Source organism: Dama dama, chromosome 13 (assembly GCF_033118175.1).
Source record: "Dama dama isolate Ldn47 chromosome 13, ASM3311817v1, whole genome shotgun sequence".
In the NCBI taxonomy this organism is placed as follows: domain Eukaryota; kingdom Metazoa; phylum Chordata; class Mammalia; order Artiodactyla; family Cervidae; genus Dama; species Dama dama.
In genome coordinates this window covers 11,321,251-11,343,243 of record NC_083693.1, presented here as the reverse complement: position 1 = coordinate 11,343,243, position 21,993 = coordinate 11,321,251, and the positions used below count along the sequence as shown (strand labels likewise).

The 21,993-nt window shown below is 56.0% G+C and overlaps 8 non-coding genes across 8 annotated transcripts; all 8 read right to left on the bottom strand.

Annotated features, from left to right (window-relative positions):
- Window positions 1–2,038: 2,038 nt before the first annotated feature.
- Window positions 2,039–2,131, bottom strand: LOC133068633 (small nucleolar RNA SNORD116). Its single transcript, XR_009695599.1, has one exon. It is a non-coding gene; the product is annotated as a small nucleolar RNA SNORD116 (small nucleolar RNA).
- Window positions 2,132–4,766: 2,635 nt separating this feature from the next.
- LOC133068632 (small nucleolar RNA SNORD116) lies at window positions 4,767–4,859 on the bottom strand. The gene has a single exon (XR_009695598.1). It is a non-coding gene; the product is annotated as a small nucleolar RNA SNORD116 (small nucleolar RNA).
- A 2,636-nt stretch (window positions 4,860–7,495) lies between these two features.
- Window positions 7,496–7,588, bottom strand: LOC133068629 (small nucleolar RNA SNORD116). The gene has a single exon (XR_009695597.1). It is a non-coding gene; the product is annotated as a small nucleolar RNA SNORD116 (small nucleolar RNA).
- A 2,636-nt stretch (window positions 7,589–10,224) lies between these two features.
- LOC133068628 (small nucleolar RNA SNORD116) lies at window positions 10,225–10,317 on the bottom strand. The gene has a single exon (XR_009695596.1). It is a non-coding gene; the product is annotated as a small nucleolar RNA SNORD116 (small nucleolar RNA).
- Window positions 10,318–12,953: 2,636 nt separating this feature from the next.
- LOC133068627 (small nucleolar RNA SNORD116) lies at window positions 12,954–13,046 on the bottom strand. Its single transcript, XR_009695595.1, has one exon. It is a non-coding gene; the product is annotated as a small nucleolar RNA SNORD116 (small nucleolar RNA).
- Window positions 13,047–15,684: 2,638 nt separating this feature from the next.
- Window positions 15,685–15,777, bottom strand: LOC133068626 (small nucleolar RNA SNORD116). The gene has a single exon (XR_009695594.1). It is a non-coding gene; the product is annotated as a small nucleolar RNA SNORD116 (small nucleolar RNA).
- A 2,634-nt stretch (window positions 15,778–18,411) lies between these two features.
- Window positions 18,412–18,504, bottom strand: LOC133068625 (small nucleolar RNA SNORD116). Its single transcript, XR_009695593.1, has one exon. It is a non-coding gene; the product is annotated as a small nucleolar RNA SNORD116 (small nucleolar RNA).
- A 2,628-nt stretch (window positions 18,505–21,132) lies between these two features.
- On the bottom strand, window positions 21,133–21,225 carry LOC133068623 (small nucleolar RNA SNORD116). The gene has a single exon (XR_009695591.1). It is a non-coding gene; the product is annotated as a small nucleolar RNA SNORD116 (small nucleolar RNA).
- Window positions 21,226–21,993: the final 768 nt, after the last annotated feature.

The window sequence follows — 21,993 nt, the reverse complement described above, 5'->3', positions numbered from 1 at the left end:
GGTGTACCAACAAGAATGCACTCTCGGCAATTTGGGGGTGTGTCCAGAAATATGTCCAGGTAGCCAAGTCTCAGAGCCCGCACTGAAAGGCCCTGCAGTCTGAACACGCATGCCGTCTTCATGGAGCCCTGACTTCCTGTCCTCCCACCAAATGGGGGATGACACCTGGCAACTTGCTTCAGCCCCATGCAAAATTTCACTGAGGGGCTGTTGACGTAGGCTCTAGGCTCCCAGTCTCCATGACCCATGATCTCTGACCAAAGCACAGAATCTGACCACCCAAGTCCACATTGCGGAGCATCTGTGTCAATGCCACGTACCCTGAGACTGTAGCTACTACTACAGCTCAGGGGTCCTTGGCACAAGGTTCACCTCCACCCTAACCAGAAAAGTTTCCCAGAGAACTACAGAGTAAGGTGAACTTGGCACTAGGGCAGATTCGGCCCAGCGCACCCTCGAATAGGAGCAGAATTCAAGGCATGCGTCTCTTCCTGCCAGTCAGTCTACTCACTGGGCGGCCACTGACAGAAAGGAAGGATGGGACTTGGACTTCCTCAGGTACCAGGATCCAGGGGTCAGTCCCACAGAAACACCATCCCTTTCCTGGCCAGATTATCCTCACATCCACACCCTGTAGGGACCAGGCTACTGACCACACCCTACAGAAAGCTCCCATAATGCAGGGCGTGGTCCACATTGGACTCATCCTGCCCCAAGGGTCACTCACCCAAATCTGAAGCCTCCAAGGCCTCGGCACACACAGGGACAATCCTCAAGCAGGAACACCCACAGGATGATGCTGGGCAAAATGACCGCGTGCACTCAGATCATTAAGGATGCTTTCATGAAGACTTCAGAAGACCTGTCAGGGGAAGACCCTGGATGCCACAGGTCTCTGCCAAAGCGCCATGGGAGCTGCTGGCTCCTACACTGAGTCAGCCTGGGTATTCCAACCAATGGCCAATCTCTACCAGAACCATGGGCCTCCAAGCTTGATGCTCCATTGCCAGGGGGCGAACACATTGGTGCTATCAGGGCCGGCTGACTGGCCCCAACCTTAGGGAGCCTAGGTAATTCCAGGCCCAGGGGACAAATGGCGGCCAAGGGGCATGTGCACACACCACATTACAACCCACAGGGCTGCTTGCTTGGCCTCTCTTCTTGCAACTCTTCAAGGCACCAAAGATACCCTTCGGGAGTCCTTCTACTGGCAGCAGGCCACCAACGACACAAACGTCACCTGTCACTGAGCCTCCCAGGCACAAGCAATGCCCCCTCCTCTATACCCAGCTGAGGGCAGCTTCAAAAGGACCACACTATGTATCAGTGAAAACAGAACAACAGTGCCTGCAGCCTCAGCAGACATAACATCCCAGGCAATCACACTACGCTTTTCCTCACCTGCCCAACCATTCTCCTCTGGGGCTCTGGTCAACATGCAGGAGCAATGCAGGCCTGTGACCACAACACAGTCCATGGCGACCTCCAAGACTCAAGCATGTGACAGGACTTGCAATTCAGGAACTGCCAAGGGCAGAAATGAGGCCTATTAACTTTCACAACTGCCACCGTTCCCCTAGGTCTCTGCAGCCGCTGCAGCCCACAGGGTCCTCAGCAATCTCACCAACCCAAAGGGCCGCAATGGCCAGGGCCTCAGATCTGACCTGGGCCTCCAATCAGACACCACAGAAGCTTCCTTGCGTCAGAATCGACATCACGAGAGCCCCAATTAGCACACTTGCAGCAGGAACCAGGACAAAATGCACCGCTCTGAGAGAAGAGCTCACTGTCCGATGCCAGGATCGACTGCGACACCTACCACCACTGCACAAGCCGGATGCCTCTTCTGCTCCTCAGTGCCCTTCACCGTGGACCCCACATTCCAAGAGGGCTGCTCGAACATCTGGACACGGCCCACCCGCAGATGGGAGCCTCGCAAATGGTGGTGACCTGGCTCCTCCATGCGTGTGTGTGACGCAGTCAGAGAAGCCCTCTTGCTAACCAGTCCCACCCTTAACCCCAAGGGAGGCAACGTGCTGGACCTCAGTTTCGATGAGGAGACGGTAGTGAGTTCTCACTCATTTTGTTCAGATTTTCCAAGGAATGCATGAGAGGGTGTCGTCATCGATCCGAGCACGTGCTGGCTGGCTCCCCACCTCCACAGGGCAGGCAGCGCCGCTCCAAGGAGGAGCCAGTGACCTGGGAGTCCTCCAGCAGCCGGGGCAACTCAGAGCCCCCAGCCTTCTCAGCGAGAGGAACGGACCCTCCATACGTACAGCCACTCAGGCAGTGCCAGGAAACCTGAAATTCACGACACGTCTTGGGGCAGGAGAAGCCGTACCGTGCTCGGTGATCCTAAAGACCGGGCAGCACCCTGGGCCGCCACACTTCTTGCCGGACTCCCTTGCACCTCGAGCCGCCGCCTCATGGGCGGACCTTCGTCTCCTGGGTCATGGACAGCCATATCTGGCAACTGCACCTGACAAGGGGACAGAAAGCACAGGAACACTTGAGATGTGGACTTGGTCTCTCACTGAGTAACACTGATGCAGAGGTTTCACTGGGGGAAGGCCTGTATCTGCAACCCAACTACATCCATCCCTTACAGACAACTGGTTACCTACCGTTCAAAAGAGTGCACAAATTAGGCTCAAGGTCATGTGGGTGTCTTTCTGACTCAGCATGCATGGGTGGCAGGGGCTTCGATGTGGGGTTGAGTGCCTGTGTCCCAGTGTACCAACAAGAATGCACTCTTGGCAATTTGGGGGTGTGTCCAGAAATATGTCCAGGTAGCCAAGTCTCAGAGCCCGCACTGAAAGGCCCTGCAGTCTGAACACGCATGCCGTCTTCATGGAGCCCTGACTTCCTGTCCTCCCACCAAATGGGGGATGACACCTGGCAACTTGCTTCAGCCCCATGCAAAATTTCACTGAGGGGCTGTTGACGTAGGCTCTAGGCTCCCAGTCTCCATGACCCATGATCTCTGACCAAAGCACAGAATCTGACCGCCCAAGTCCACATTGCGGAGCATCTGTGTCAATGCCACGTACCCTGAGACTAGCTACTACTACAGCTCAGGGGTCCTTGGCACAAGGTTCACCTCCACCCTAACCAGAAAAGTTTCCCAGAGAACTACAGAGTAAGGTGAACTTGGCACTAGGGCAGATTCGGCCCAGCGCACCCTCGAATAGGAGCAGAATTCAAGGCATGCGTCTCTTCCTGCCAGTCAGTCTACTCACTGGGCGGCCACTGACAGAAAGGAAGGATGGGACTTGGACTTCCTCAGGTACCAGGATCCAGGGGTCACTCCCACAGAAACGGGATCCCTTTCCTGGCCAGATTATCCTCACATCCACACCCTGTAGGGACCAGGATACTGACAACACCCTACAGAAAGCTCCCATAATGCAGGGCGTGGTCCACATTGGACTCATCCTGCCCCAAGGGTCACTCACCCAAATCTGAAGCCTCCAAGGCCTCGGCACACACAGGGACAATCCTCAAGCAGGAACACCCACAGGATGATGCTGGGCAAAATGACCGCGTGCACTCAGATCATTAAGGATGCTTTCATGAAGACTTCAGAAGACCTGTCAGGGGAAGACCCTGGATGCCACAGGTCTCTGCCAAAGCGCCATGGGAGCTGCTGGCTCCTACACTGAGTCAGCCTGGGTATTCCAACCAATGGCCAATCTCTACCAGAACCATGGGCCTCCAAGCTTGATGCTCCATTGCCAGGGGGCGAACACATTGGTGCTGTCAGGGCTGGCTGACTGGCCCCAACCTTAGGGAGCCTAGGTAATTCCAGGCCCAGGGGACAAATGGCGGCCAAGGGGCATGTGCACACACCACATTACAACCCACAGGGCTGCTTGCTTGGCCTCTCATCTTGCAACTCTTCAAGGCACCAAAGATACCCTTCGGGAGTCCTTCTACTGGCAGCAGGCCACCAACGACACAAACGTCACCTGTCACTGAGCCTCCCAGGCACAAGCAATGCCCCCTCCTCTATACCCAGCTGAGGGCAGCTTCAAAAGGACCACACTATGTATCAGTGAAAACAGAACAACAGTGCCTGCAGCCTCAGCAGACATAACATCCCAGGCAATCACACTGCGCTTTTCCTCACCTGCCCAACCATTCTCCTCTGGGGCTCTGGTCAACATGCAGGAGCAATGCAGGCCTGTGACCACAACACAGTCCATGGCGACCTCCAAGACTCAAGCATGTGACAGGACTTGCAATTCAGGAACTGCCAAGGGCAGAAATGAGGCCTATTCACTTTCACAACTGCCACCGTTCCCCTAGGCCTCTGCAGCCGCTGCAGCCCAAAGTGTCCTCAGCAATCTCACCAACCCAAAGGGCCGCAATGGCCAGGGCCTCAGATCTGACCTGGGCCTCCAATCAGACACCACAGAAGCTTCCTTGCGTCAGAATCGACATCACGAGAGCCCCAATTAGCACACTTGCAGCAGGAACCAGGACAAAATGCACCGCTCTGAGAGAAGAGCTCACTGTCCGATGCCAGGATCGACTGCGACACCTACCACCACTGCACAAGCCGGATGCCTCTTCTGCTCCTCAGTGCCCTTCACCGTGGACCCCACATTCCAAGAGGGCTGCTCGAACATCTGGACACGGCCCACCCGCAGATGGGAGCCTCGCAAATGGTGGTGACCTGGCTCCTCCATGCGTGTGTGTGACGCAGTCAGAGAAGCCCTCTTGCTAACCAGTCCCACCCTTAACCCCAAGGGAGGCAACGTGCTGGACCTCAGTTTCGATGAGGAGACGGTAGTGAGTTCTCACTCATTTTGTTCAGATTTTCCAAGGAATGCATGAGAGGGTGTCGTCATCGATCCGAGCACGTGCTGGCTGGCTCCCCACCTCCACAGGGCAGGCAGCGCCGCTCCAAGGAGGAGCCAGTGACCTGGGAGTCCTCCAGCAGCCGGGGCACCTCAGAGCCCCCAGCCTTCTCAGCGAGAGGAACGGACCCTCCATACGTACAGCCACTCAGGCAGTGCCAGGAAACCTGAAATTCACGACACCTCTTGGGGCAGGAGAAGCCGTACCATACTCGGTGATCCTAAAAGACCTGGCACCACCCTGGGCCGCCATACTTCTTGCCGGACTCCCTTGCACCTCGGGCCACCGCCTCAGGGGCGGACCTTCGTCACCTGGGTCATGGACAGCCATATCTGGCAACTGCACCTGACGAGGGGACAGAAAGCACAGGAACACTTGAGATGTGGACTTGGTCTCTCACTGAGTAACACTGATGCAGAGGTTTCACTGGGGGAAGGCCTGTATCTGCAACCCAACTACATCCATCCCTTACAGACAACTGGTTACCTACCGTTCAAAAGAGTGCACAAATTAGGCTCAAGGTCATGTGGGTGTCTTTCTGACTCAGCATGCATGGGTGGCAGGGGCTTCGATGTGGGGTTGAGTGCCTGTGTCCCGGTGTACCAACAAGAATGCACTCTCGGCAATTTGGGGGTGTGTCCAGAAATATGTCCAGGTAGCCAAGTCTCAGAGCCCGCAATGAAAGGCCCTGCAGTCTGAACACGCATGCCGTCTTCATGGAGCCCTGACTTCCTGTCCTCCCACCAAATGGGGGATGACACCTGGCAACTTGCTTCAGCCCCATGCAAAATTTCACTGAGGGGCTGTTGACGTAGGCTCTAGGCTCCCAGTCTCCATGACCCATGATCTCTGACCAAAGCACAGAATCTGACCGCCCAAGTCCACATTGCGGAGCATCTGTGTCAATGCCACGTACCCTGAGACTAGCTACTACTACAGCTCAGGGGTCCTTGGCACAAGGTTCACCTCCACCCTAACCAGAAAAGTTTCCCAGAGAACTACAGAGTAAGGTGAACTTGGCACTAGGGCAGATTCGGCCCAGCGCACCCTCGAATAGGAGCAGAATTCAAGGCATGCGTCTCTTCCTGCCAGTCAGTCTACTCACTGGGCGGCCACTGACAGAAAGGAAGGATGGGACTTGGACTTCCTCAGGTACCAGGATCCAGGGGTCACTCCCACAGAAACGGGATCCCTTTCCTGGCCAGATTATCCTCACATCCACACCCTGTAGGGACCAGGATACTGACAACACCCTACAGAAAGCTCCCATAATGCAGGGCGTGGTCCACATTGGACTCATCCTGCCCCAAGGGTCACTCACCCAAATCTGAAGCCTCCAAGGCCTCGGCACACACAGGGACAATCCTCAAGCAGGAACACCCACAGGATGATGCTGGGCAAAATGACCGCGTGCACTCAGATCATTAAGGATGCTTTCATGAAGACTTCAGAAGACCTGTCAGGGGAAGACCCTGGATGCCACAGGTCTCTGCCAAAGCGCCATGGGAGCTGCTGGCTCCTACACTGAGTCAGCCTGGGTATTCCAACCAATGGCCAATCTCTACCAGAACCATGGGCCTCCAAGCTTGATGCTCCATTGCCAGGGGGCGAACACATTGGTGCTGTCAGGGCTGGCTGACTGGCCCCAACCTTAGGGAGCCTAGGTAATTCCAGGCCCAGGGGACAAATGGCGGCCAAGGGGCATGTGCACACACCACATTACAACCCACAGGGCTGCTTGCTTGGCCTCTCATCTTGCAACTCTTCAAGGCACCAAAGATACCCTTCGGGAGTCCTTCTACTGGCAGCAGGCCACCAACGACACAAACGTCACCTGTCACTGAGCCTCCCAGGCACAAGCAATGCCCCCTCCTCTATACCCAGCTGAGGGCAGCTTCAAAAGGACCACACTATGTATCAGTGAAAACAGAACAACAGTGCCTGCAGCCTCAGCAGACATAACATCCCAGGCAATCACACTGCGCTTTTCCTCACCTGCCCAACCATTCTCCTCTGCGGCTCTGGTCAACATGCAGGAGCAATGCAGGCCTGTGACCACAACACAGTCCATGGCGACCTCCAAGACTCAAGCATGTGACAGGACTTGCAATTCAGGAACTGCCAAGGGCAGAAATGAGGCCTATTCACTTTCACAACTGCCACCGTTCCCCTAGGCCTCTGCAGCCGCTGCAGCCCAAAGTGTCCTCAGCAATCTCACCAACCCAAAGGGCCGCAATGGCCAGGGCCTCAGATCTGACCTGGGCCTCCAATCAGACACCACAGAAGCTTCCTTGCGTCAGAATCGACATCACGAGAGCCCCAATTAGCACACTTGCAGCAGGAACCAGGACAAAATGCACCGCTCTGAGAGAAGAGCTCACTGTCCGATGCCAGGATCGACTGCGACACCTACCACCACTGCACAAGCCGGATGCCTCTTCTGCTCCTCAGTGCCCTTCACCGTGGACCCCACATTCCAAGAGGGCTGCTCGAACATCTGGACACGGCCCACCCGCAGATGGGAGCCTCGCAAATGGTGGTGACCTGGCTCCTCCATGCGTGTGTGTGACGCAGTCAGAGAAGCCCTCTTGCTAACCAGTCCCACCCTTAACCCCAAGGGAGGCAACGTGCTGGACCTCAGTTTCGATGAGGAGACGGTAGTGAGTTCTCACTCATTTTGTTCAGATTTTCCAAGGAATGCATGAGAGGGTGTCGTCATCGATCCGAGCACGTGCTGGCTGGCTCCCCACCTCCACAGGGCAGGCAGCGCCGCTCCAAGGAGGAGCCAGTGACCTGGGAGTCCTCCAGCAGCCGGGGCACCTCAGAGCCCCCAGCCTTCTCAGCGAGAGGAACGGACCCTCCATACGTACAGCCACTCAGGCAGTGCCAGGAAACCTGAAATTCACGACACCTCTTGGGGCAGGAGAAGCCGTACCATACTCGGTGATCCTAAAAGACCTGGCACCACCCTGGGCCGCCATACTTCTTGCCGGACTCCCTTGCACCTCGGGCCACCGCCTCAGGGGCGGACCTTCGTCACCTGGGTCATGGACAGCCATATCTGGCAACTGCACCTGACGAGGGGACAGAAAGCACAGGAACACTTGAGATGTGGACTTGGTCTCTCACTGAGTAACACTGATGCAGAGGTTTCACTGGGGGAAGGCCTGTATCTGCAACCCAACTACATCCATCCCTTACAGACAACTGGTTACCTACCGTTCAAAAGAGTGCACAAATTAGGCTCAAGGTCATGTGGGTGTCTTTCTGACTCAGCATGCATGGGTGGCAGGGGCTTCGATGTGGGGTTGAGTGCCTGTGTCCCGGTGTACCAACAAGAATGCACTCTCGGCAATTTGGGGGTGTGTCCAGAAATATGTCCAGGTAGCCAAGTCTCAGAGCCCGCAATGAAAGGCCCTGCAGTCTGAACACGCATGCCGTCTTCATGGAGACCTGACTTCCTGTCCTCCAACCAAATGGGGGATGACACCTGGCAACTTGCTTCAGCCCCATGCAAAATTTCACTGAGGGGCTGTTGACGTAGGCTCTAGGCTCCCAGTCTCCATGACCCATGATCTCTGACCAAAGCACAGAATCTGACCGCCCAAGTCCACATTGCGGAGCATCTGTGTCAATGCCACGTACCCTGAGACTGTAGCTACTACTACAGCTCTGGGGTCCTTGGCACAAGGTTCACCTCCACCCTAACCAGAAAAGTTTCCCAGAGAACTACAGAGTAAGGTGAACTTGGCACTAGGGCAGATTCGGCCCAGCGCACCCTCGAATAGGAGCAGAATTCAAGGCATGCGTCTCTTCCTGCCAGTCAGTCTACTCACTGGGCGGCCTCTGACAGAAAGGAAGGATGGGACTTGGACTTCCTCAGGTACCAGGATCCAGGGGTCAGTCCCACAGAAACACCATCCCTTTCCTGGCCAGATTATCCTCACATCCACACCCTGTAGGGACCAGGCTACTGACCACACTCTACAGAAAGCTCCCATAATGCAGGGCGTGGTCCACATTGGACTCATCCTGCCCCAAGGGTCACTCACCCAAATCTGAAGCCTCCAAGGCCTCGGCACACACAGGGACAATCCTCAAGCAGGAACACCCACAGGATGACGCTGGGCAAAATGACCGCGTGCACTCAGATCATTAAGGATGCTTTCATGAAGACTTCAGAAGACCTGTCAGGGGAAGACCCTGGATGCCACAGGTCTCTGCCAAAGCGCCATGGGAGCTGCTGGCTCCTACACTGAGTCAGCCTGGGTATTCCAACCAATGGCCAATCTCTACCAGAACCATGGGCCTCCAAGCTTGATGCTCCATTGCCAGGGGGTGAACACATTGGTGCTATCAGGGCCGGTTGACTGGCCCCAATATTAGGGAGCCTAGGTAATTCCAGCCCCACGGGACAAATGGCGGCGAAGGGGCATGTGCACACACCACATTACAACCCACAGGGCTGCTTGCTTGGCCTCTCTTCTTGCAACTCTTCAAGGCACCAAAGATACCCTTCGGGAGTCCTTCTACTGGCAGCAGGCCACCAACGACACAAACGTCACCTGTCACTGAGCCTCCCAGGCACAAGCAATGCCCCCTCCTCTGTACCCAGCTGAGGGCAGCTTCAAAAGGACCACACTATGTATCAGTGAAAATAGAACGACAGTGCCTGCAGCCTCAGCAGACAACATCCCAGGCAATCACACTGCGCTTTTCCTCACCTGCCCAACCATTCTCCTCTGGGGCTCTGGTCAACATGCAGGAGCAATGCAGGCCTGTGACCACAACACAGTCCATGGCGACCTCCAAGACTCAAGCATGTGACAGGACTTGCAATTCAGGAACTGCCAAGGGCAGAAATGAGGCCTATTCACTTTCACAACTGCCACCGTTCCCCTAGGTCTCTGCAGCCGCTGCAGCCCACAGGGTCCTCAGCAATCTCACCAACCCAAAGGGCCGCAATGGCCAGGGCCTCAGATCTGACCTGGGCCTCCAATCAGACACCACAGAAGCTTCCTTGCGTCAGAATCGACATCACGAGAGCCCCAATTAGCACACTTGCAGCAGGAACCAGGACAAAATGCACCGCTCTGAGACAAGAGCTCACTGTCCGATGCCAGGATCGACTGCGACACCTACCACCACTGCACAAGCCGGATGCCTCTTCTGCTCCTCAGTGCCCTTCACCGTGGACCCCACATTCCAAGAGGGCTGCTCGAACATCTGGACACGGCCCACCCGCAGATGGGAGCCTCGCAAATGGTGGTGACCTGGCTCCTCCATGCGTGTGTGTGACGCAGTCAGAGAAGCCCTCTTGCTAACCAGTCCCACCCTTAACCCCAAGGGAGGCAACGTGCTGGACCTCAGTTTCGATGAGGAGACGGTAGTGAGTTCTCACTCATTTTGTTCAGATTTTCCAAGGAATGCATGAGAGGGTGTCGTCATCGATCCGAGCACGTGCTGGCTGGCTCCCCACCTCCACAGGGCAGGCAGCGCCGCTCCAAGGAGGAGCCAGTGACCTGGGAGTCCTCCAGCAGCCGGGGCAACTCAGAGCCCCCAGCCTTCTCAGCGAGAGGAACGGACCCTCCATACGTACAGCCACTCAGGCAGTGCCAGGAAACCTGAAATTCACGACACGTCTTGGGGCAGGAGAAGCCGTACCGTGCTCGGTGATCCTAAAAGACCGGGCAGAACCCTGGGCCGCCACACTTCTTGCCGGACTCCCTTGCACCTCGAGCCGCCGCCTCATGGGCGGACCTTCGTCTCCTGGGTCATGGACAGCCATATCTGGCAACTGCACCTGACGAGGGGACAGAAAGCACAGGAACACTTGAGATGTGGACTTGGTCTCTCACTGAGTAACACTGATGCAGAGGTTTCACTGGGGGAAGGCCTGTATCTGCAACCCAACTACATCCATCCCTTACAGACAACTGGTTACCTACCGTTCAAAAGAGTGCACAAATTAGGCTCAAGGTCATGTGGGTGTCTTTCTGACTCAGCATGCATGGGTGGCAGGGGCTTCGATGTGGGGTTGAGTGCCTGTGTCCCGGTGTACCAACAAGAATGCACTCTCGGCAATTTGGGGGTGTGTCCAGAAATATGTCCAGGTAGCCAAGTCTCAGAGCCCGCACTGAAAGGCCCTGCAGTCTGAACACGCATGCCGTCTTCATGGAGACCTGACTTCCTGTCCTCCCACCAAATGGGGGATGACACCTGGCAACTTGCTTCAGCCCCATGCAAAATTTCACTGAGGGGCTGTTGACGTAGGCTCTAGGCTCCCAGTCTCCATGACCCATGATCTCTGACCAAAGCACAGAATCTGACCGCCCAAGTCCACATTGCGGAGCATCTGTGTCAATGCCACGTACCCTGAGACTAGCTACTACTACAGCTCAGGGGTCCTTGGCACAAGGTTCACCTCCACCCTAACCAGAAAAGTTTCCCAGAGAACTACAGAGTAAGGTGAACTTGGCACTAGGGCAGATTCGGCCCAGCGCACCCTCGAATAGGAGCAGAATTCAAGGCATGCGTCTCTTCCTGCCAGTCAGTCTACTCACTGGGCGGCCTCTGACAGAAAGGAAGGATGGGACTTGGACTTCCTCAGGTACCAGGATCCAGGGGTCAGTCCCACAGAAACACCATCCCTTTCCTGGCCAGATTATCCTCACATCCACACCCTGTAGGGACCAGGCTACTGACCACACCCTACAGAAAGCTCCCATAATGCAGGGCGTGGACCACATTGGACTCATCCTGCCCCAAGGGTCACTCACCCAAATCTGAAGCCTCCAAGGCCTCGGCACACACAGGGACAATCCTCAAGCAGGAACACCCACAGGATGACGCTGGGCAAAATGACCGCGTGCACTCAGATCATTAAGGATGCTTTCATGAAGACTTCAGAAGACCTGTCAGGGGAAGACCCTGGATGCCACAGGTCTCTGCCAAAGCGCCATGGGAGCTGCTGGCTCCTACATTGAGTCAGCCTGGGTATTCCAACCAATGGCCAATCTCTACCAGAACCATGGGCCTCCAAGCTTGATTCTCCATTGCCAGGGGGTGAACACATTGGTGCTATCAGGGCCGGCTGACTGGCCCCAATCTTAGGGAGCCTAGGTAATTCCAGCCCCACGGGACAAATGGCGGCGAAGGGGCATGTGCACACACCACATTACAACCCACAGGGCTGCTTGCTTGGCCTCTCTTCTTGCAACTCTTCAAGGCACCAAAGATACCCTTCGGGAGTCCTTCTACTGGCAGCAGGCCACCAACGACACAAACGTCACCTGTCACTGAGCCTCCCAGGCACAAGCAATGCCCCCTCCTCTGTACCCAGCTGAGGGCAGCTTCAAAAGGACCACACTATGTATCAGTGAAAATAGAACGACAGTGCCTGCAGCCTCAGCAGACATAACATCCCAGGCAATCACACTGCGCTTTTCCTCACCTGCCCAACCATTGTCCTCTGGGGCTCTGGTCAACATGCAGGAGCAATGCAGGCCTGTGACCACAACACAGTCCATGGCGACCTCCAAGACTCAAGCATGTGACAGGACTTGCAATTCAGGAACTGCCAAGGGCAGAAATGAGGCCTATTCACTTTCACAACTGCCACCGTTCCCCTAGGTCTCTGCAGCCGCTGCAGCCCACAGGGTCCTCAGCAATCTCACCAACCCAAAGGGCCGCAATGGCCAGGGCCTCAGATCTGACCTGGGCCTCCAATCAGACACCACAGAAGCTTCCTTGCGTCAGAATCGACATCACGAGAGCCCCAATTAGCACACTTGCAGCAGGAACCAGGACAAAATGCACCGCTCTGAGAGAAGAGCTCACTGTCCGATGCCAGGATCGACTGCGACACCTACCACCACTGCACAAGCCGGATGCCTCTTCTGCTCCTCAGTGCCCTTCACCGTGGACCCCACATTCCAAGAGGGCTGCTCGAACATCTGGACACGGCCCACCCGCAGATGGGAGCCTCGCAAATGGTGGTGACCTGGCTCCTCCATGCGTGTGTGTGACGCAGTCAGAGAAGCCCTCTTGCTAACCAGTCCCACCCTTAACCCCAAGGGAGGCAACGTGCTGGACCTCAGTTTCGATGAGGAGACGGTAGTGAGTTCTCACTCATTTTGTTCAGATTTTCCAAGGAATGCATGAGAGGGTGTCGTCATCGATCCGAGCACGTGCTGGCTGGCTCCCCACCTCCACAGGGCAGGCAGCGCCGCTCCAAGGAGGAGCCAGTGACCTGGGAGTCCTCCAGCAGCCGGGGCAACTCAGAGCCCCCAGCCTTCTCAGCGAGAGGAACGGACCCTCCATACGTACAGCCACTCAGGCAGTGCCAGGAAACCTGAAATTCACGACACCTCTTGGGGCAGGAGAAGCCGTACCGTGCTCGGTGATCCTAAAAGACTGGGCAGCACCGTGGGCCGCCACACTTCTTGCCGGACTCCCTTGCACCTCGAGCCGCCGCCTCATGGGTGGACCTTCGTCTCCTGGGTCATGGACAGCCATATCTGGCAACTGCACCTGACGAGGGGACAGAAAGCACAGGAACACTTGAGATGTGGACTTGGTCTCTCACTGAGTAACACTGATGCAGAGGTTTCACTGGGGGAAGGCCTGTATCTGCAACCCAACTACATCCATCCCTTACAGACAACTGGTTACCTACCGTTCAAAAGAGTGCACAAATTAGGCTCAAGGTCATGTGGGTGTCTTTCTGACTCAGCATGCATGGGTGGCAGGGGCTTCGATGTGGGGTTGAGTGCCTGTGTCCCGGTGTACCAAAAAGAATGCACTCTCGGCAATTTGGGGGTGTGTCCAGAAATATGTCCAGGTAGCCAAGTCTCAGAGCCCGCAATGAAAGGCCCTGCAGTCTGAACACGCATGCCGTCTTCATGGAGACCTGACTTCCTGTCTTCCCACCAAATGGGGGATGACACCTGGCAACTTGCTTCAGCCCCATGCAAAATTTCACTGAGGGGCTGTTGACGTAGGCTCTAGGCTCCCAGTCTCCATGACCCATGATCTCTGACCAAAGCACAGAATCTGACCGCCCAAGTCCACATTGCGGAGCATCTGTGTCAATGCCACGTACCCTGAGACTGTAGCTACTACTACAGCTCTGGGGTCGTTGGCACAAGGTTCACCTCCACCCTAACCAGAAAAGTTTCCCAGAGAACTACAGAGTAAGGTGAACTTGGCACTAGGGCAGATTCGGCCCAGCGCACCCTCGAATAGGAGCAGAATTCAAGGCATGCGTCTCTTCCTGCCAGTCAGTCTACTCACTGGGCGGCCTCTGACAGAAAGGAAGGATGGGACTTGGGCTTCCTCAGGTACCAGGATCCAGGGGTCAGTCCCACAGAAACACCATCCCTTTCCTGGCCAGATTATCCTCACATCCACACCCTGTAGGGACCAGGCTACTGACCACACCCTACAGAAAGCTCCCAAAATGCAGGGCGTGGACCACATTGGACTCATCCTGCCCCAAGGGTCACTCACCCAAATCTGAAGCCTCCAAGGCCTCGGCACACACAGGGAGAATCCTCAAGCAGGAACACCCACAGGATGACGCTGGGCAAAATGACCGCGTGCACTCAGATCATTAAGGATGCTTTCATGAAGACTTCAGAAGACCTGTCAGGGGAAGACCCTGGATGCCACAGGTCTCTGCCAAAGCGCCATGGGAGCTGCTGGCTCCTACATTGAGTCAGCCTGGGTATTCCAACCAATGGCCAATCTCTACCAGAACCATGGGCCTCCAAGCTTGATTCTCCATTGCCAGGGGGTGAACACATTGGTGCTATCAGGGCCGGCTGACTGGCCCCAATCTTAGGGAGCCTAGGTAATTCCAGCCCCACGGGACAAATGGCGGCGAAGGGGCATGTGCACACACCACATTACAACCCACAGGGCTGCTTGCTTGGCCTCTCTTCTTGCAACTCTTCAAGGCACCAAAGATACCCTTCGGGAGTCCTTCTACTGGCAGCAGGCCACCAACGACACAAACGTCACCTGTCACTGAGCCTCCCAGGCACAAGCAATGCCCCCTCCTCTGTACCCAGCTGAGGGCAGCTTCAAAAGGACCACACTATGTATCAGTGAAAATAGAACGACAGTGCCTGCAGCCTCAGCAGACATAACATCCCAGGCAATCACACTGCGCTTTTCCTCACCTGCCCAACCATTCTCCTCTGGGGCTCTGGTCAACATGCAGGAGCAATGCAGGCCTGTGACCACAACACAGTCCATGGCGACCTCCAAGACTCAAGCATGTGACAGGACTTGCAATTCAGGAACTGCCAAGGGCAGAAATGAGGCCTATTCACTTTCACAACTGCCACCGTTCCCCTAGGTCTCTGCAGCCGCTGCAGCCCACAGGGTCCTCAGCAATCTCACCAACCCAAAGGGCCGCAATGGCCAGGGCCTCAGATCTGACCTGGGCCTCCAATCAGACACCACAGAAGCTTCCTTGCGTCAGAATCGACATCACGAGAGCCCCAATTAGCACACTTGCAGCAGGAACCAGGACAAAATGCACCGCTCTGAGAGAAGAGCTCACTGTCCGATGCCAGGATCGACTGCGACACCTACCACCACTGCACAAGCCGGATGCCTCTTCTGCTCCTCAGTGCCCTTCACCGTGGACCCCACATTCCAAGAGGGCTGCTCGAACATCTGGACACGGCCCACCCGCAGATGGGAGCCTCGCAAATGGTGGTGACCTGGCTCCTCCATGCGTGTGTGTGACGCAGTCAGAGAAGCCCTCTTGCTAACCAGTCCCACCCTTAACCCCAAGGGAGGCAACGTGCTGGACCTCAGTTTCGATGAGGAGACGGTAGTGAGTTCTCACTCATTTTGTTCAGATTTTCCAAGGAATGCATGAGAGGGTGTCGTCATCGATCCGAGCACGTGCTGGCTGGCTCCCCACCTCCACAGGGCAGGCAGCGCCGCTCCAAGGAGGAGCCAGTGACCTGGGAGTCCTCCAGCAGCCGGGGCAACTCAGAGCCCCCAGCCTTCTCAGCGAGAGGAACGGACCCTCCATACGTACAGCCACTCAGGCAGTGCCAGGAAACCTGAAATTCACGACACGTCTTGGGGCAGGAGAAGCCGTACCGTGCTCGGTGATCCTAAAAGACTGGGCAGCACCGTGGGCCGCCACACTTCTTGCCGGACTCCCTTGCACCTCGAGCCGCCGCCTCATGGGCGGACCTTCGTGTCCTGTGTCATGGACAGCCATATCTGGCAACTGCACCTGACGAGGGGACAGAAAGCACAGGAACACTTGAGATGTGGACTTGGTCTCTCACTGAGTAACACTGATGCAGAGGTTTCACTGGGGGAAGGCCTGTATCTGCAACCCAACTACATCCATCCCTTACAGACAACTGGTTACCTACCGTTCAAAAGAGTGCACAAATTAGGCTCAAGGTCATGTGGGTGTCTTTCTGACTCAGCATGCATGGGTGGCAGGGGCTTCGATGTGGGGTTGAGTGCCTGTGTCCCGGTGTACCAACAAGAATGCACTCTCGGCAATTTGGGGGTGTGTCCAGAAATATGTCCAGGTAGCCAAGTCTCAGAGCCCGCAAAGGCCCTGCAGTCTGAACACGCATGCCGTCTTCATGGAGACCTGACTTCCTGTCCTCCCACCAAATGGGGGATGACACCTGGCAACTTCCTTCAGCCCCATGCAAAATTTCACTGAGGGGCTGTTGACGTAGGCTCTAGGCTCCCAGTCTCCATGACCCATGATCTCTGACCAAAGCACAGAATCTGACCGCCCAAGTCCACATTGCGGAGCATCTGTGTCAATGCCACGTACCCTGAGACTGTAGCTACTACTACAGCTCTGGGGTCCTTGGCACAAGGTTCACCTCCACCCTAACCAGAAAAGTTTCCCAGAGAACTACAGAGTAAGGTGAACTTGGCACTAGGGCATATTCGGCCCAGCACACCCTCGAATAGGAGCAGAATTCAAGGCATGCGTCTCTTCCTGCCAGTCAGTCTACTCACTGGGCGGCCTCTGACAGAAAGGAAGGATGGGACTTGGACTTCCTCAGGTACCAGGATCCAGGGGTCAGTCCCACAGAAACACCATCCCTTTCCTGGCCAGATTATCCTCACATCCACACCCTGTAGGGACCAGGCTACTGACCGCACCCTACAGAAAGCTCCCATAATGCAGGGCGTGGACCACATTGGACTCATCCTGCCCCAAGGGTCACTCACCCAAATCTGAAGCCTCCAAGGCCTCGGCACACACAGGGACAATCCTCAAGCAGGAACACCCACAGGATGACGCTGGGCAAAATGACCGCGTGCACTCAGATCATTAAGGATGCTTTCATGAAGACTTCAGAAGACCTGTCAGGGGAAGACCCTGGATGCCACAGGTCTCTGCCAAAGCGCCATGGGAGCTGCTGGCTCCTACACTGAGTCAGCCTGGGTATTCCAATCAATGGCCAATCTCTACCAGAACCATGGGCCTCCAAGCTTGATGCTCCATTGCCAGGGGGCGGACACATTGGTGCTATCAGGGCCGGCTGACTGGCCCCAACCTTAGGGAGCCTAGGTAATTCCAGGCCCAGGGGACAAATGGCGGCCAAGGGGCATGTGCACACACCACATTACAACCCACAGGGCTGCTTGCTTGGCCTCTCTTCTTGCAACTCTTCAAGGCACCAAAGATACCCTTCGGGAGTCCTTCTACTGGCAGCAGGCCACCAACGACACAAACGTCACCTGTCACTGAGCCTCCCAGGCACAAGCAATGCCCCCTCCTCTATACCCAGCTGAGGGCAGCTTCAAAAGGACCACACTATGTATCAGTGAAAACAGAACAACAGTGCCTGCAGCCTCAGCAGACATAACATCCCAGGCAATCACACTGCGCTTTTCCTCACCTGCCCAACCATTCTCCTCTGGGGCTCTGGTCAACATGCAGGAGCAATGCAGGCCTGTGACCACAACACAGTCCATGGCGACCTCCAAGACTCAAGCATGTGACAGGACTTGCAATTCAGGAACTGCCAAGGGCAGAAATGAGGCCTATTCACTTTCACAACTGCCACCGTTCCCCTAGGTCTCTGCAGCCGCTGCAGCTCACAGGGTCCTCAGCAATCTCACCAACCCAAAGGGCCGCAATGGCCAGGGCCTCAGATCTGACCTGGGCCTCCAATCAGACACCACAGAAGCTTCCTTGCGTCAGAATCGACATCACGAGAGCCCCAATTAGCACACTTGCAGCAGGAACCAGGACAAAATGCACCGCTCTGAGACAAGAGCTCACTGTCCGATGCCAGGATCGACTGCGACACCTACCACCACTGCACAAGCCGGATGCCTCTTCTGCTCCTCAGTGCCCTTCACCATGGACCCCACATTCCAAGAGGGCTGCTCGAACATCTGGACACGGCCCACCCGCAGATGGGAGCCTCGCAAATGGTAGTGACCTGGCTCCTCCATGCGTGTGTGTGACGCAGTCAGAGAAGCCCTCTTGCTAACCAGTCCCACCCTTAACCCCAAGGGAGGCAACGTGCTGGACCTCAGTTTCGATGAGGAGACGGTAGTGAGTTCTCACTCATTTTGTTCAGATTTTCCAAGGAATGCATGAGAGGGTGTCGTCATCGATCCGAGCACGTGCTGGCTGGCTCCCCACCTCCACAGGGCAGGCAGCGCCGCTCCAAGGAGGAGCCAGTGACCTGGGAGTCCTCCAGCAGCCGGGGCAACTCAGAGCCCCCAGCCTTCTCAGCGAGAGGAACGGACCCTTCATACGTACAGCCACTCAGGCAGTGCCAGGAAACCTGAAATTCACGACACGTCTTGGGGCAGGAGAAGCCGTACCGTGCTCGGTGATCCTAAAGACCGGGCAGCACCCTGGGGCGCCACACTTCTTGCCGGACTCCCTTGCACCTCGGGCCGCCGCCTCATGGGCGGACCTTCGTCTCCTGGGTAATGGACAGCCATATCTGGCAACTGCACCTGACGAGGGGACAGAAAGCACAGGAACACTTGAGATGTGGACTTGGTCTCTCACTGAGTAACACTGATGCAGAGGTTTCACTGGGGGAAGGCCTGTATCTGCAACCCAACTACATTCATCCCTTACAGACAACTGGTTACCTACCGTTCAAAAGAGTGCACAAATTAGGCTCAAGGTCATGTGGGTGTCTTTCTGACTCAGCATGCATGGGTGGCAGGGGCTTCGATGTGGGGTTGAGTGCCTGTGTCCCGGTGTAGCAACAAGAATGCACTCTCGGCAATTTGGGGGTGTGTCCAGAAATATGTCAAGGTAGCCAAGTCTCAGAGCCCGCACTGAAAGGCCCTGCAGTCTGAACACGCATGCCGTCTTCATGGAGCCCTGACTTCCTGTCCTCCCACCAAATGGGGGATGACACCTGGCAACTTGCTTCAGCCCCATGCAAAATTTCACTGAGGGGCTGTTGACATAGGCTCTAGGCTCCCAGTCTCCATGACCAATGATCTCTGACCAAAGCACAGAATCTGACCGCCCAAGTCCACATTGCGGAGCATCTGTGTCAATGCCACGTACCCTGAGACTGTAGCTACTACTACAGCTCAGGGGTCCTTGGCACAAGGTTCACCTCCACCCTAACCAGAAAAGTTTCCCAGAGAACTACAGAGTAAGGTGAACTTGGCACTAGGGCAGATTCGGCCCAGCGCACCCTCGAATAGGAGCAGAATTCAAGGCATGCGTCTCTTCCTGCCAGTCAGTCTACTCACTGGGCGGCCTCTGACAGAAAGGAAGGATGGGACTTGGACTTCCTCAGGTATCAGGATCCAGGGGTCAGTCCCACAGAAACAGCATCCCTTTCCTGGCCAGATTATCCTCACATCCACACCCTGTAGGGACCAGGCTACTGACCACACCCTACAGAAAGCTCCCATAATGCAGGGCGTGGTCCACATTGGACTCATCCTGCCCCAAGGGTCACTCACCCAAATCTGAAGCCTCCAAGGCCTCGGCACACACAGGGACAATCCTCAAGCAGGAACACCCACAGGATGATGCTGGGCAAAATGACCGCGTGCACTCAGATCATTAAGGATGCTTTCATGAAGACTTCAGAAGACCTGTCAGGGGAAGACCCAGGATGCCACAGGTCTCTGCCAAAGCGCCATGGGAGCTGCTGGCTCCTACACTGAGTCAGCCTGGGTATTCCAACCAATGGCCAATCTCTACCAGAACCATGGGCCTCCAAGCTTGATGCTCCATTGCCAGGGGGCGAACACATTGGTGCTATCAAGGCCGGCTGACTGGCCCCAACCTTAGGGAGCCTAGGTAATTCCAGGCCCAGGGGACAAATGGCGGCCAAGGGGCATGTGCACACACCACATTACAACCCACAGGGCTGCTTGCTTGGCCTCTCATCTTGCAACTCCTCAAGGCACCAAAGATACCCTTCGGGAGTCCTTCTACTGGCAGCAGGCTACCAACGACACAAACGTCACCTGTCACTGAGCCTCCCAGGCACAAGCAATGCCCCCTCCTCTATACCCAGCTGAGGGCAGCTTCAAAAGGACCACACTATGTATCAGTGAAAACAGAACAACAGTGCCTGCAGCCTCAGCAGACATAACATCCCAGGCAATCACACTGCGCTTTTCCTCACCTGCCCAACCATTCTCCTCTGGGGCTCTGGTCAACATGCAGGAGCAATGCAGGCCTGTGACCACAACACAGTCCATGGCGACCTCCAAGACTCAAGCATGTGACAGGACTTGCAATTCAGGAACTGCCAAGGGCAGAAATGAGGCCTATTCACTTTCACAACTGCCACCGTTCCCCTAGGTCTCTGCAGCCCACAGGGTCCTCAGCAATCTCACCAACCCAAAGGGCCGCAATGGCCAGGGCCTCAGATCTGACCTGGGCCTCCAATCAGACACCACAGAAGCTTCCTTGCGTCAGAATCGACATCACGAGAGCCCCAATTAGCACACTTGCAGCAGGAACCAGGACAAAATGCACCGCTCTGAGACAAGAGCTCACTGTCCGATGCCAGGATCGACTGCGACACCTACCACCACTGCACAAGCCGGATGCCTCTTCTGCTCCTCAGTGCCCTTCACCGTGGACCCCACATTCCAAGAGGGCTGCTCGAACATCTGCACACGGCCCACCCGCAGATGGGAGCCTCGCAAATGGTGGTGACCTGGCTCCTCCATGCGTGTGTGTGACGCAGTCAGAGAAGCCCTCTTGCTAACCAGTCCCACCCTTAACCCCAAGGGAGGCAACGTGCTGGACCTCAGTTTCGATGAGGAGACGGTAGTGAGTTCTCACTCATTTTGTTCAGATTTTCCAAGGAATGCATGAGAGGGTGTCGTCATCGATCCGAGCACGTGCTGGCTGGCTCCCCACCTCCACAGGGCAGGCAGCGCCGCTCCAAGGAGGAGCCAGTGACCTGGGAGTCCTCCAGCAGCCGGGGCAACTCAGAGCCCCCAGCCTTCTCAGCGAGAGGAACGGACCCTTCATACGTACAGCCACTCAGGCAGTGCCAGGAAACCTGAAATTCACGACACGTCTTGGGGCAGGAGAAGCCGTACCGTGCTCGGTGATCCTAAAAGACCGGGCAGCACCCTGGGCCGCCACACTTCTTGCCGGACTCCCTTGCACCTCGGGCCGCCGCCTCATGGGCGGACCTTCGTCTCCTGGGTAATGGACAGCCATATCTGGCAACTGCACCTGACGAGGGGACAGAAAGCACAGGAACACTTGAGATGTGGACTTGGTCTCTCACTGAGTAACACTGATGCAGAGGTTTCACCGGGGGAAGGCCTGTATCTGCAACCCAACTACATCCATCCCTTACAGACAACTGGTTACCTACCGTTCAAAAGAGTGCACAAATTAGGCTCAAGGTCATGTGGGTGTCTTTCTGACTCAGCATGCATGGGTGGCAGGGGCTTCGATGTGGGGTTGAGTGCCTGTGTCCCGGTGTACCAACAAGAATGCACTCTCGGCAATTTGGGGGTGTGTCCAGAAATATGTCCAGGTAGCCAAGTCTCAGAGCCCGCACTGAAAGGCCCTGCAGTCTGAACACGCATGCCGTCTTCATGGAGCCCTGACTTCCTGTCCTCCCACCAAATGGGGGATGACACCTG